The following is a 14,702-nucleotide window of genomic DNA, read 5'->3' as shown; positions in this document are numbered from 1 at the left end:
CGACTGGGGAAAAGCAATACACTTTTACATGACTACCATCCTCAAGGAACATATCAAAGTATAGAAAAGAGTGTATGTACTCAAAGAACTAAGCAAACCCATATCAACATGTTCTACAATAGATGTTTCGAGAAAGAAATACAAATAGATAAAAAGAAGTAAAACATGGAACTACCTGTCATTGTAAGTGAGAGAGAGAGAGAGAGGTTGGGTCTTACCATAGAAGACACCGGCACTAGTGATTCAGGTTGTTTTGCAAGCAAGCTACCAAATGACTGTGATTTCAGAGTAATAAGATTATGAAGGACCAAGTATTACAGAAAAGGGACCATATACGCTTACATTCTGCAAGCATATCCAAGTTAGTTCATTTATTTATTGCTAGTTCTGAATATGCAGTGCTTCTTAATTCTATAGCATATTACTGATGCAATAACAATTAATTGGAGAAATGCACAACTATGAAATAAAAAATTACACTAATGTAGTCAATATGCAACAATTATGTTTAACCAACTAATCTGTGTCACAGAACTAATACTAAGCTGAAAAAATTAGAAGCACAACAGTTTGTATTGACTAATGTATATTTTTAATAGAGAATTACTATTCAAGATTATCTAAAAAGAAAAAAAAAAAAGACCATGGCACCACATGTTCTTGACGCCATGTTAACTGATCATCCACACATAATAGGAAGAGGTCCTAGTTTAGGGGGGAAATTTTATTACTTAATACAACAATACATATTCGATTCGATATACACAAGGATGTACTTCCTATGATTTTGTATCTGCTGTTAATCATGTGTATCAGCATAAACATAATTACTGTCAGAGTGCAAGTGATAATGAAAATTTCCAGAGAGAGACAAGATCAAATGGTCCCAAGAACCTGCGCCGTATCAAAACTTTTAGAATTTATTGTAAACTGTATTCTATTTTGCATTTGTTGTGTACTTTGGGTACCAAAATCATAGCATATGGTTAATCCAAGTCTTGCAGAACATCTTTTTGGGAACGTAGATGGGCTACTCTGCAGTAAAGTCTTAACATAAAAGGAGAAAGATAATAAACTGATTAGCAAGGATCTGGAAGATTTTTTTTTTCAATCCTAAATCAGAAGAAGTAAACTATGTATAACATATAAACAAACATGAAAATCTGGTTGATAACAATTCATTATTAATAGGAATGAATATGTTCAGCTGTAATACATTTTTTACAAACTGCCAATGTATGGGCTGAAATAAACAAGATGGCAGAATTAAGTTAAAAAAGACTTATGATTGATTCTGGATATCAATAAAAAGGAGATGCTACTCCAGAAAAAAAAATTTAACTATAACTGTTCTGCCTTCAGATTCTTTATGAGGTTGTTTCATTGACCATGAATGACATATTCATTATATTAATCTGTAGATCACTTAACAGAAGAAAAAGCAAAGAAACAAAAAATAGAAGACAAATAATATTGGTGGCAGCCATCCAATTGACCTTCCTCTGCCCTCTCCAGCGACCAGCTCCGCCGGAACTTCCAGCAGCCCCTCCTCCCCTCCTTCTCCTGGTCCTTTCCTTTCTTGGTGGCTATAGCTACCTCTCCCACCCCCAACTTTGACCCCCCTCTTGGGAAACCTCCTCTCTCCACCCCCTGGACTCTCCCTCCCCCACTCAAATTTCACCCTCTCCACCCTCCAAAACCTGGTCCTCTTGCCTCAACCCTTCTCCTTCCTTCCCTAAAGAAGACCTCTCCTTCACTTTGTTCCCCCCTCCGTTCTAGGCGACAAGCATATTGGCAGGTATCTGACTACCTCCTTCAACACCGAGATCTCCAAATGGAGGTTTTGTTTGGTTGGACATTTCCTGAGCAGCCGGCCTCCCTTCCCCATTGTGAAAAGTCTCTTCACAAATAGTGGAAAGCTTCTGGACAACTTGAGACACACCTGCTTGACAATGGAGTCTTCCTCTTCAACTTCTCTATAGAACAAGACATGAGCAAGACCTTGGAAGGAGGACCATGGCATGTGGGAAATAAACTCATCTTCTTTCTTTAGTGGAACCACCATATGCAACTTCACAAGCTTTGCTACAGCTCTATCCCCCTGTGGATCACTCTCCCCAGCATCCCACTACACTTCTGGTGTCAAAAGGGATTGAGCTTGATTGGGTCTGTGATCGGTATCCCTCTCTTCACTGACATAAGAACCAGAAGAATGCAATGCCTTTCTTCCTCCAACTTCAGTCCTTCTCATGGATGCTGAAGGGGTGTCTATTCACCAAGAATTCTGCTACGATTGGGCTCCACCGCATTGCTCCAACTGAAAATTCTTTAGTCACCGTTCTCAAGGCTGCCTAAAACTCCAGCCCCCAGAACCCAATGAGATTATGGACATTCCAGACAACAACCTCATTGAAACCTTACCATTCCATTTCACTCCCATTCCATCACCCCCCACTATCCTACCTCCACCATCCCATCTCACTTCACCCTCCATCACCAAGAACACCATCAATGCCATTCCCCTGAACCACCCTTCTCACACAACCATTTCTATTTCTAGAATCACTAGCCAGCGCCGGAGACTGAGCAGAATTTGCCACCAGAAAAACCGTCGGAAAGCTTCTACCTCCCCTTTGGGCATCGTACGAAAGGCTCTAGTCCTTCTATTGGTCTGCCTATTCTCCGTCTGAATGCTGAAGCCCAAAAAGTTGCAGCTTCTATGGAAAACCAACGGCTTGCCACTATCAGCTCCTGCCAATCGTTGTTGTCTAGCCATCTTTCCCCTTCTTCACCTTCTTTTACTTATTTATCGGCTGATCAGGTTCTAACCTCTACTACTACTGATCCTGAGAGAGCTTTTCACCCTCCTCTTCTTTCGCATAACCCTAGTCTCCCTCCTTTATTACCTCTCCCTTCTAAGGCATTTCCTTTCTTACCCCCCATCCCTACTTCTCCCTCCCTCCCCTATCCTCTCTTAGGCCACACTAAGCCTTCAACCATTCCTTCAGCCTATCACCTATCTCAACTTAGCTCGGCCCAATGGTCTGGTCTGGCCCATGAATCCTCCTTGGCCCGCTTTGGCTCTACCTCCTCTTCAGTCCATCAACACTCAGCCCATAACCCTTCTAAGCCCACTTACTCGTCCACCTATTCAAACCTGTGCTAAAACCATCACCTATATAAGTCCACCCATCTGTCTATGCCCCCCTCCGACCCAGATCCTCTACCCTGCAACCTGTGAAACCTTCTACCCCCCATCCTTCCACTAGCTCTCCTTTACTAGCCTGCCCCTTCCCTCCATAGACAGCTTTACTAATGTCTTCTCACCTCGATAACCACCTCTTGACTATGGCACCTCTTGCCACTTCTTCTTCAATGTAGGGTGCCACTGCCCCCCTCTCTCCACTGCACTCTAGGAAGGATTGGCTGCCTCTCCATGCTCCAATTTGACACCTCTCCTACCTCCACTGCATCGCATCTGAATGTCTACCCCACGCCTCCCCTATCTCTTTCGACCTTGCTACCTGCCCTTTCAGCCAATTCTTTGACACCACGACTGTGCTTCTCCCCATCAGTCCCTATGCCACATCCTTTTTAACTACTATCTTGGTCTCGATCACTGCTTCGCTCGAGGTTACAGCTCGTACCAACAGCATTGGTCTTGCTTTACCTGTCCCCAGCTAAGGCAGTCTCCTACTAGGTTTGCTCTAACCCCTGGCGCCATCTCCAATGCCATCTTCAGCAGCTCCCCTTTCACTCTGTCCCATCCTCCCTTCTCTGGTAGGGTCCCCCTTCCTCCCATTTGTGCATCACCACACATCCCACCCCTTGCTGATCCTTCTCTCTCCCCCTCTCATTAGCTGCCTTAGACACCACTAAAGCTAGCCATCCTCCCGGTCCTCCTTCCCCTCCCTCAGCCCCTTTGAGGCATCTGTGCCCCTGCACCATCCTTCCCCCATGATTTGTTAAACCATATGGAATATTTGGGGTCTCAATTCCTTAGCTATGCAATCTAAGATCCGTGCTCGCATCAAGTCCTCTCAGACTGTTCTTTACTGTCTCTTAGAAAACAAAGTTCCTAAAGCCAATGCCGAGCACATAGCTGCTTTCACTGCTTCCTCTTGGTCCTTGCTCTCTAATTACTTCTTTAGTCCTCTTGAGAGAATTTGGATTCTGTAGGACCCCACAAAAATCCATTCCTCCTTAATCTCTTGCTCCTCTCAATTCATTCACCTCTCTATCTCCAATCCCTCTAACAATATTCCTTTCTTCTTCACTACCATTTACGGTCTCAAAAGAGCCACGGACTACACCCTCCTGAGATGACCTCCGGCTTCTTACCCCTCTTGTTAGTTCCCATCCTTGGGGTTGGGGGGCTGTTTAAACATGGTTAGTCATGACTGTGAAAAGAGTGGTGGACCAACCATTGTCCCCTCCTCTGTTAAAGCATTTAACTCCTACATTGAGGACTCTAGCATTGATTGCCTCAGTTGGTCAAGCATCAAACTTTCTTGACACAACAAGAGATCTGGTTCTAACCATATCGCTTATAAGCTTGATCGTATCGTCATTAATAAAGCCTGGCTCACTTCTTTTCCCTCCTCTTATGCCACCTTCAACCCCCTAGCATTTCTAATCATAGCCCCATCTCCCTCTTCATCCACCCTCTAATCTCCTTTAGCCCCAAAGCCGTCAAATTCATTGATATGTGGTCCTCCTATTCTGGCTTCCTCCCTATGTTCAAATTTATGTGGGAAAACATCTTTTATCTGGCCCCTCTCCTCTTTGCGCTCAAGCTCAAGAATGTTAAGCTTTCCCTTAAGGACTGGAATGCCTCCACTTTTGGGTCTATGACTGTAGGTCCAGGATCCCATTCAAATTCGATTACAATCCAATCTCTTCAATCCTTCCTAACCTGAAAGAGAAGGAGACCTCCCTGGAGTTGTCTTCTCTCCTGTCTAAGGAAGAAAGCTTTCTCAAGAAAAAGTCTCGCATCAAATGGCTTGACTTTGGGGATTCTAACTCTTCCTATTCCCATAAATCCCTCAAAGCCAGAAACAACTCCAATTTCATTCCCCTTCTTCCTAATAGCAATGGTTACACCTTGAGAAATCCTCCGATATTAAATAGGAATGTGAGTCTTACATCAAGGGCATCTTCTACCCCCTTCATCTTCTTCCTCCCTTTCCTTCTTAACAATTTCATCCACAACTATCTTACCCCTTCCCTCCAATCCATCCCCTCTGATCAGGAAATCCTTGCGGCTGTCCGCTCTCACAAACCTAACAAAGCTCCCGGCCCTTATGATTTCAATATGGGTTTTTCACCTCTTGTTGGGATATCATTTGTGAGGATCTCATCAAAGCCATTAAGAGCTTCTTCTTCAACCCTTCCCAAGTCCGTCGCATCAACCACACCTTTCTATCTCATGCCCAAAAAAGAAAGTGCCTCCCCTCCTTGGCTGACTTTAGGCCTTTCTCCTTGTGCAACCTTCTGTACAAGTTCATAGCCTATGTCCTGGGCAATCGCATCCAGGTTGTCATCAATTCTCTTGTCAGTGCCAACCAATCAGCCTTCATTGCTGGCAGCAGTATATCCGATAAAATCATTCTCTGTTATGAGATTGTCCATACTTTTGACAAGAAATCCCATTCCCCCACCACCCTTCCTAAAATTGACATCCACAAGGCTTTCAACTCTATCAGATGGGACTTCATCTCTAGAGTCCTCTCTATGTCCTTCCCCCTCCTTTGTCATTTGTATCCATAATTGCATCTTTGTTCTTGTGAATGGATCTCCTGCTATGTTCTTCTCCTTCTCTGTTGGCATCCATCAAGGATGTGCGGGACTCCCCCTTCCTCTTTTGCCTTGCTATGGAGGTCCTCTCCAAATCCATACAATCCCACACTGACTACCATCTCATCTATCCCATTCCAAAGTGCAAAGCTTTCAATTTAACCCACTTAGCTTTTGCTGATGACCTTATGATTTTCTTCAGCGCTGATGAGGGCTCTATTTCTACCAACATGTCCTCTCTCCCTCTCTTTGAATCCATCTCTAGTCTTCACACAAATCTGCTCAAATCCCGTCTCCTTCCTTGCTAGTGTCATTGATTCCTTCAAGCATTTCTTCTTCAAGTCACTGGTTTCACTAGTGGCCCTCTTCCTGTTAAATATCTTGGTCTTCCTCTTATCTCCTCCAGGCTCACTGCCCATCACTATGCCCATATACTTAATCAAATTCGCAAGAGGCTCCAGCTCTGAAAAAGTAAATTGTGGTCTTATACGGTCACCTGGTTCTCATTCAATCAGTGCTCTAATCCTCTTATATTTATTGCTCAGGAGTTTTCCAACTTCCCAAATCCACCATCAAATCCATTCAATCCCTCTTTTGCTCCTTGTGGAAAAGTTCTGATTCGACCAAATTTCCTCACCCCATCCACTGATGCTACGTTTTCCTTCTCAAGCGTGAAGGAGGTCTTGGCATTAGGCGAATCAAGGATGTCAACTCTGTTGCCATCTTCAAGCTGTCCTTGAATGTGGTTTCCAAACATCTAGGCATCTAAGTGACTTCGGTCTACTCTTCCCTTCTCCGTAATGACTCCCTCTAGACTTGTAGCTTCAAACCCAACTCCTTTTGGGTATGGTGGAAAATCTTCTTGCTAGACCTCTAGCTTTGACTACCATAAAATCCCAAATTGGTAATGGTATGAATACTTCTTCCTAGTTTGATAATTGGCTCCCAACTGGTGTTCTTTCCCTATTTTTGGGGCATAAATTGGTCTATTCCTCTGGTCTCCTTATATCTTCCACTATCTCCTCTATCATCTCAATGGTTCCTGGACCCCTCCCAACATCCCCTCCCTTTCTATCATCTCAAATCCCTCAACTCCATCCCTCCCCCTTCTTCTACAGTCAATTGCATCATTTGGTCCCCTTACCCGACGGGATGCTTCTCCTCCTCTTCGGCTTGGAACCACTCTCGATCCTCTAACCCTCTCATTCCCTAGTACAATGTAGTCTAGTTCCAAGCTCACGTCCCTCGTCATAGTCTCATTGTATGGAGAGCCCTCTCTAACTGTCTTCCAACTAAATGCTTTCTCATCTATCACCACATTCCGATCTCCCCTACTTGCTGCATTTGTTGGAATGATATTGAAGATACTGACCACCTCTTCTTCGACTGCCCCTTCTCCTCCTGTATTTGGAAGCATGTTCTCTCCAAATGCTATCCTGCTCGGAGAACTCCCCTCCCCATTTAGAGAGAATGTATTTGGATAGGTATGACCTATTCAGGTAAATCAATTTGTGACTCTGCTAGTTAACTTGCTTTTGCGCTACTATCTCCCATATTTGGATAGGCGCAACTTTCGTAGATAAACCTCCAACTCTAGATCTCTCAATAGTATTCAGAAGGCCATCTACTTTGATGTCTCCTCTAAACTTGGCTCCCCCCCCTATAGGATTGTTGTGGACTCCCCAAGGAATAGGCATATTGTTGTTTCCTAGGGCTTATCTTTAAGTATTTTGTCCTACCCTCCCCCCGCTTTAGGGTTGTATCATTGGGCCTTTATGTTTTTTTATATCCCTCCCCCACCTCTTTCCCCCCTATTTTATATATATTCCATTCATCCAAAAAAATATTGGTGGTAGCCCCAATCACTAAGTTGAAAATATGTACCGCTAGATAAGAAAAAGAAAAAAGAAAAAGAAAAGGGAAAACAAAAAGACCAGACTTTCAAACATTCACAGTACTACAAAAATAAAATTGCCACTAAAGGCAACTCAATAAAAAAAGTTTATAACCAGAACAGTTAATTGCCTCAAATTGATGAAAAATATCAACTGATGCTTCTCACCCTCATTTACCAGTAAACATGATGCCAAGATATGCCAAACCCTCACTTGTTAGTTCTCAGATAGAAAACCATCTCCTCAGATCTGGTTTTGTTTTGTCACTTTTCGGTTCTCAGATGGATATCTAGGCCAGGCAGTTCCATTACCACTCTCCGGATGCCCAGCAATTATCTCATTTTTCTCCTCTCATTAGGAGAGAGGTATCTAAGATGCTGCATACGGACTGAAAGAAGAGGTTCTTGCATTCATTGTCTAACTTATGGAAGATCTCCATGTTCAAATATGTTAGTATCACTAGATGAAACACATGATAAATACCATAGAATAGAACCTAGAGAATGGTGTGAATGTAGCAACCATTTCAATAAACAAAGCAAACTGGACTATGATACAAAAAAAAATTTTGGTGGGGTGGAAACGGAGTCTGCAATCATTAGATCAGATTAGCAACATCAATTCATTCATTAAAATTCATCGTCCTATACAAAAATTCCAAGTTCAAATAAAATGTGTAAACTTAAGAAGCTGAAATAATTAGAAGTCCGTAACAATCACATGTATGAAGACATCACCAAGCTAAGCATTACCACCTGATTTATTGAACAACAAAATAAAGAAGATAACAAGGAAAGCCAGCCTCAATCGACAAACAGCATCTATTTCAAATTTGAACCTGAAAAATAAGAAACATTGCATAACAAATCTTATGTTAAAATGAAGAGAGGTCTTACTGACATATTCATTATATTAATTTTGTAGACCACTTAACAGAAGCAAAAGCAAATAAACAAAAAATAGAAGACAAATAATATTGGTAGCAGCCACCAATCAATAAGTTGAAAATAAGCACCGCCATATGAGAAAAAGAAAAAATAAAAAGAAAGGGAAAACAAAAATATCAGACTTTCAAAACATTCATAGTACGGAAAAAATAAAATTGCCAGGAAACGCGACTTAGTAAAAAAGTTTATAACCAGAATACTTAATTGCCTCAAGTTAATGTAAAATATCAATTGATGCATCTAGGTCACCCTCATTTACCAGAAAACATGATGCCAAGATATACCAAACCCTCACTTGCTGGTTCTCAGATGGACAATCATCTACTTGGATCTGGTTATGTTTTGTCACTTGTTGGTTCTCAGATGGAGATCTATGCCAGACAGCTCCATTACCATTCTCCGGATGCCCGAAAATTATCTCATTTTCCCCCTCTCATTAGGAGAGAGGTATCTAAGATGCTGCATATGGATTGAAAGAAGAGGTTCTTGGCCTTATTGTCTAACCTTATGGAAGATCTCCCTATTCAAAGATGTTAGTATCACTAAATGTTAATACTGTAGAATAGAACCCAGAGAATGGTGTGAATGTAGCAGCCATTTCAATAAACAATACAAACAGGAATATTTATACAAAAGTTTTTTTCTTTGGGGGGGTGGAGCGAGGGGGTGGAAACGGAGTAATCATTAGAACACAATAGCCACATCAATAAATTAGTAAAATTCATCATCCTCTACAAAGCTTCCAAGTTCAAATAAAATTTGTAAACTTAAGGTGCTGAAATAATTAGAAGTTCATAACAATAATTTCCTACAAGATATTTGGGTGTGGAAATCTTCAAGGGAAGAGTGAAGAAAAATCACCTCTTACCTTTGATGGATAAGATTAAATGCAGATTGACTGCCTAGAAAGTGAAGCTTCTCGATGGTTGCTCTCGTGGAGTTGGTTCGATCAGTAATTTAAAGCATCCCTATCCATAATTTTGCGGTTTATTGGTGGCCTTAGTCCATTATTAAAACTATAGAGCGGTGGATGAGAAACTTTATTTGGTCAGGTCAAATGGAGGTGTAGAAAAAAATTGTGATTAAATGGGAGGATAGTCGTAAGCCCAAGGACAAGGGAGGCTTGGGCATCAGAAAATTAAGAGACGCGAATAAAGCTTGTCTAAGCAAGCTTGCCTAGCAAATCAAACATGAAGACAATATTATGAGAAAAATTTTTAGAAGCAAGGTTTGTTTAGAAAGACAGCTCTCTTAGAAAGGGGTACAAGTCTTCCCCCATTTGGCCGGGGATGAAGACGGTGTGGCAATTGTGTCAGACATGGAAAGATGGACGGTAGGAAATGGGGAAAAAATTATGTTCTGGATAGATAGATGGTTAAAAAGCTCTTCTCTGGTGGAGTCTTCTAATTTGGAGCAAGAAATGTTCATAGTGAGTCTGGCAGATTTTATTCGAAATTGTGAGTGGTGCTTCCCTAATGCTTCTTCGAATTTCCTTGCCGATACTTTTGAGAAGGCTAAAAGAATTTCTATATCACATATAGAGGATGTGTCATTGGAAGTTATCAAATTCTAGAGCTTTTTCTTTGAGCTCAGCGTGGGAGGAAACTGGTGAGGGAAAATCCAAAATTTCCTTAGTTTTCTATTATATGGAAATCCAAGATTCAGCCTTGACAAGCTGTGTTTGGGTGGAGGCTTGCTCATAGTCGGTTACCGACGGATGAGAAGGTGCACAAAAGGGGTGTGATGATGCCTTCTAGGTGCGGTTTGTGTGGTCAAGCAGAAGATTCCATCCCTCACCTGTTTATTCATTGTGAGTATACCTAGGCCCTATGGAATTCCTTTTGTGATTTATTCAGTATTAGGTGGCAGGCTCTTGATAAGATGGCAAACATTTTAGCATCGTGGAAATGGAAAGCAGAGTCCATAACTTTTTCAAAGGTATGGCTCTGTGGCTTTATTCTTATTTCGTATGTTGCCTGGATGGAGAGAAACGCTAGATATCACGATGGTGTGGCTCTTCATTATAAGCATATACTTGCGAGGGTTCAAGGAGAAATTGTTATGATTTCCAGCATTCATCTTGGGAAGCCCCTTTCCATCTCAGACTTGTATGTGCTAGAACAATGGGAATTCCTTAAGTTACATGCACACGTAAAGAGATTGTTGAAGTGCGCTGGTGTCTTCCATTTCCAGAATGGATCAAGCTAAACACTGATGAATGCTCCTTGGGTAATCCAGGGAAGGCCGAAGCAGGTGGCATTTTTAGAAATGAGAAGGGAGAGAGTCTCTTAAACTACAGAGAATATGTCGGTATCAGAACAAATTTTGAAGCGGAATTCTTGGCAGTGATTGCTAGTCTAGAACAAGCAAAGATGCATGGTTTTCATAACCTTTGGATTGAATGCGACTCTGCTACAGTGGTGATCCTTATTTCTAAAGGTTTGGTTACATGGTTTGCTTAGCAACGATGGAGGGGTCTTTTACCTTTCATGAATTCAATAAATTGGAAGGTGATGCATTGCTATCAGGAGGCAAATGTGATTGCTGATTTCTTGGCTAAATCATCGTCTAGATTTGAAGTGTCATATCTAGTGGAAGCATGGCCTCGGTTGTCTCAATGGAATTGGACTTGAATGCTTTCCAGCATCCAAGATTTTGATTCCTGAACTTTTTGGATTTTTGTTAGACTAAGTTTTATGGGGGCCTTCTCCTGCTGAAGGCAATGCCGAAGATGGGGTTGGTCTCTTTTTTCTTAGTCTATTTTGTATGATGGTGGTACTAGTTCTTTTTGTACATTCTTTCTTTCTTCTTAATACAATGAATTTGTAGCCAAAAAAAAAAAGAAGTCCATAACAATCATATGTGTAAGACATCACCAAGCTAAGCATGACCACCTCATTTACTGAACAACAAAATAAAGGGTAAAACAAGGAAAGCCCAATGGTTCAAATTTAAAATGCAATTTTATTTTAATTATGATGTTTAAGTACAAGTCCCTAATAGGTCCATTGTAAATAATAAATACTTATGGTCTTAAGCGTAAAATGAGAATTTATTTCCTTTCAACATGAAGAGTACAGGTAAAATCAAAGGAAATCCAAAAGCTTTGGTAGCAAAAGGTCTTTCTCTTTGTATTTAGCATTCACAATTATAGTTCAATAAATATAAGCTTGTAAGATTTGAATGAGCAAGAAAAAACAGAGTTAAAGATATTAGAATGAGTTCCCTGATTGAAAGTTTCATAACCCTCTCTGTTCATCCCATCTACAATTCAAAGCCAAATTACTGGAAACAATGTACTATAGTTCAGTTCTTGTTGCTAGGACATAAAAAAGAAACTGAACTGACAAAACATTAAAAGTTCAGTCAAATAGGAAAACAAGAATTTGCTCAGTCTAGTGATGGAAATCCCCTTGATAATTCTCAAAAGTTATTGAGTCACAAAAAGAATATTTACACAACACGGAAGATATCTAAATGCAGAAAACAATAAAATCAAGAAAGAGAGAGAGAGAGAGAGAGAGAGAGAGAGAAAGAGAAAGATCTGGACCAAAAAACAAGTATTATGGTTGGAATTAAACATCCTGGTCATCAAGAGAAAAAGAAAAATCTTCCCCACATCAGGCAATGTCCTAAAGATATTTTTTTGAGAACTACAAATTTAAAGTCAAAAAGATAAAAAAAAAATCTTAGAAAGCCACATTAAATATCAACATAAATTTATAGAGCTTGGGGGGTGCACTGCACTTGATCAGCACAAGACCTTTTGTATGAGGAAGAAACTACTTTCTCCTTGTTTAAACAAAGCCGTTCTTTGAGTTGGTGCATTTCTATTACTCCTTATGGCTTAAGGAGTGAATTTCTAATATTTAGTTCAGTTGCTATACCTCTTCATAATCAGCGTGGGAGGAAACCAAATCAAATAAGTTGTTTTCAAAATCTTGTGGCTGCTACAACATGCCACATTGGTGCCGGAATAGCTTGTGGGTTTGTATTTGTTGATTTTATTTGATTCCTTTCCACGTTTATGAGTTTTTTATGTAACAAATTCTGCTTAGATGAGGGGGGACAGCTTTGATATGGATTGATCGCCCTACACTTCCACTTAGTCGTTAACCAATGTTTTAATGACACGTGGTGACTTGTGATTGATGGCTAAGGTTGTTGGTGGGTCGTTGATCCCCTATCTCTATTCTACTCTTATTTCCTCTTTCCCATAGGATTCCACCAGACTTTCCTTTCCTCTCATTCCCACATAATCTCATCCCACTAAAAATTACAGATCTCATTTATTCGTTTCCTTCCCTTTCCACGTAAACCCAACACACATGTATGACCTATCATCACAAGTTTCCCACCACTTTTTATTCTTCAAACAAACATGGCCAATTTGAAACATCTTGGAAGTATTCATTTAAAGGACTAAAAAAAATGCTTCCCAGCCTCCTCTCAATCTTCCTCCTCACTCCTACGTTCATAAAAAATGCTGATATAGAACATTAGTGATGCATCAATGAAAAGAAGCAAATTTGTTGGACAAAGTGCATTAGAAAACAACTCAAAGGCCACCTATGGTACAAGTTACAACCCTCAACACAAGAATTCATTTTTTCTCTTTGCCGGACATAAAAAAGAATGAAAGTAACAACAGGCATGCTAGAAAAGCAGCGAAAAGAAAGTGGAGACAGGTGACTGATAGAAGATTCCGTAATGCTGGTAGCCACTGCATGTGGAGAAGAACCATGACTTTCTGCTTGAAGAAAGAATGTGAGATGATTACTCTAAAACATTTTGTTATTATTCTCATATAAAATTTCACTACTTAAACATGAAACTGACTGTCTGGGACTCCACTGAGCTGATGATTGATCAATTCTATTATTGTAATGTCCCCCCAACTTCATGCCCAACCGTAGCCTAAAAGAACTTGTAGTATTCTGATTTGTCTCTCATCCATGGTGGTATTTTCCCAACCATCTAATACAACAGGATCATCAACAGCCTGCACACATTTCCCACACAACCACAGCTTTGCCAATGATAGCAAAGGCTAAACTCTGTTAAGTGTGTTTCACATTTACATCTCCTTAGAGGGTATTTGGGACTACGATCAATGGAGAAACAATACCTATCCATTTACATCATATTGTCAGGCATCCATACTTCCCTGTAGATATTGGATAAATCAATTCCACTCCAAGGGATCCAAGATCTAACTTTATCTATCGGATCTAAAAGTGAACCACCAGGCATTCCCATAAAAGTAATTGCTTCCAGACGAATAATCAATCTCTCCAACAATCAGAACATCTACAAATGTTTCTTCTTCTTCTAATGACTATTTAACTCCTTGTTATCAAGATGGCCAAAAAGTCTGAAAAATGAAAATTATAGAGCTGGTCACAAATCTATGAATTTCTTTTGAAAAAACTAGTCTTCTATTTTCACCAAAAATGTATTCAAAACCATCAAACCCACAATAAAAACAGTGAGTGATTTCTCAACGAATTTAGGGGAGGACAGGGTTAGAGGATTTTTTTGTAACCCTAAAAAAATGATGGAAGAACCTCCTAAAAACCTTACTGGAGATTGAAAATGGTCATAAGCAATTCAAGACTTCTAGTGTCTCAAATAAACAAGTAAAATATCAAGGACCAAGTCAACAAAAGACATCATGAAACATATATTATAATATCAAATCAAATAGTATATGGTTGACAAAAAAATCCACTTTCGGTTTCAACAACAAATGGGAAGAAACAGGTTCCCTAATTCAACTGCCACAACAACAGCAATTGCAAAAAATTCTAAATAAGATCCGCAAACTAATCCCTGAATCATCAAGAATAAATCCAAGGAATGATTCAGGTATCAAGTAAGCAAAAACAATTTCAAAAAAATTGGGAAAACGATAGGGAGAAAAAGGTAAACCGCCTAATTTCTTAAATCAAAAGTTATAAATCAGACCAACCAAGACACACCAGAAATTCAAAAATATAACTACTAATTTCAGTTCTTCACAACAAAAATCTTAGAAAAATTGCACCACTTTTGCAAAGATTTT

General features: G+C 40.2%; 1 protein-coding gene across 17 annotated transcripts in view; it reads right to left on the bottom strand.

The window, feature by feature from the left end:
* LOC122085912 overlaps positions 1-14,702 on the bottom strand; it is a 55,300-nt gene that overhangs the window by 27,568 nt on the left and 13,030 nt on the right. For 13 of the 17 annotated variants that reach the window (XR_006142285.1, XR_006142279.1, XR_006142290.1 and 10 more), the window contains one exon: positions 219-345. The gene's annotated coding sequence lies outside the window, so the exon portion shown is untranslated. Of the gene's footprint in view, positions 1-218; positions 1,576-8,446; positions 8,530-14,702 lie in introns of those variants that run through there. The other 4 variants (XR_006142284.1, XR_006142278.1, XR_006142273.1 and 1 more) reach the window with 3 other exon arrangements.

This window comes from Macadamia integrifolia, chromosome 1, assembly GCF_013358625.1.
Source record: "Macadamia integrifolia cultivar HAES 741 chromosome 1, SCU_Mint_v3, whole genome shotgun sequence".
Classification (NCBI taxonomy): Eukaryota; Viridiplantae; Streptophyta; class Magnoliopsida; order Proteales; family Proteaceae; genus Macadamia; species Macadamia integrifolia.
This window is presented reverse-complemented; position numbering and strand designations above follow the sequence as displayed.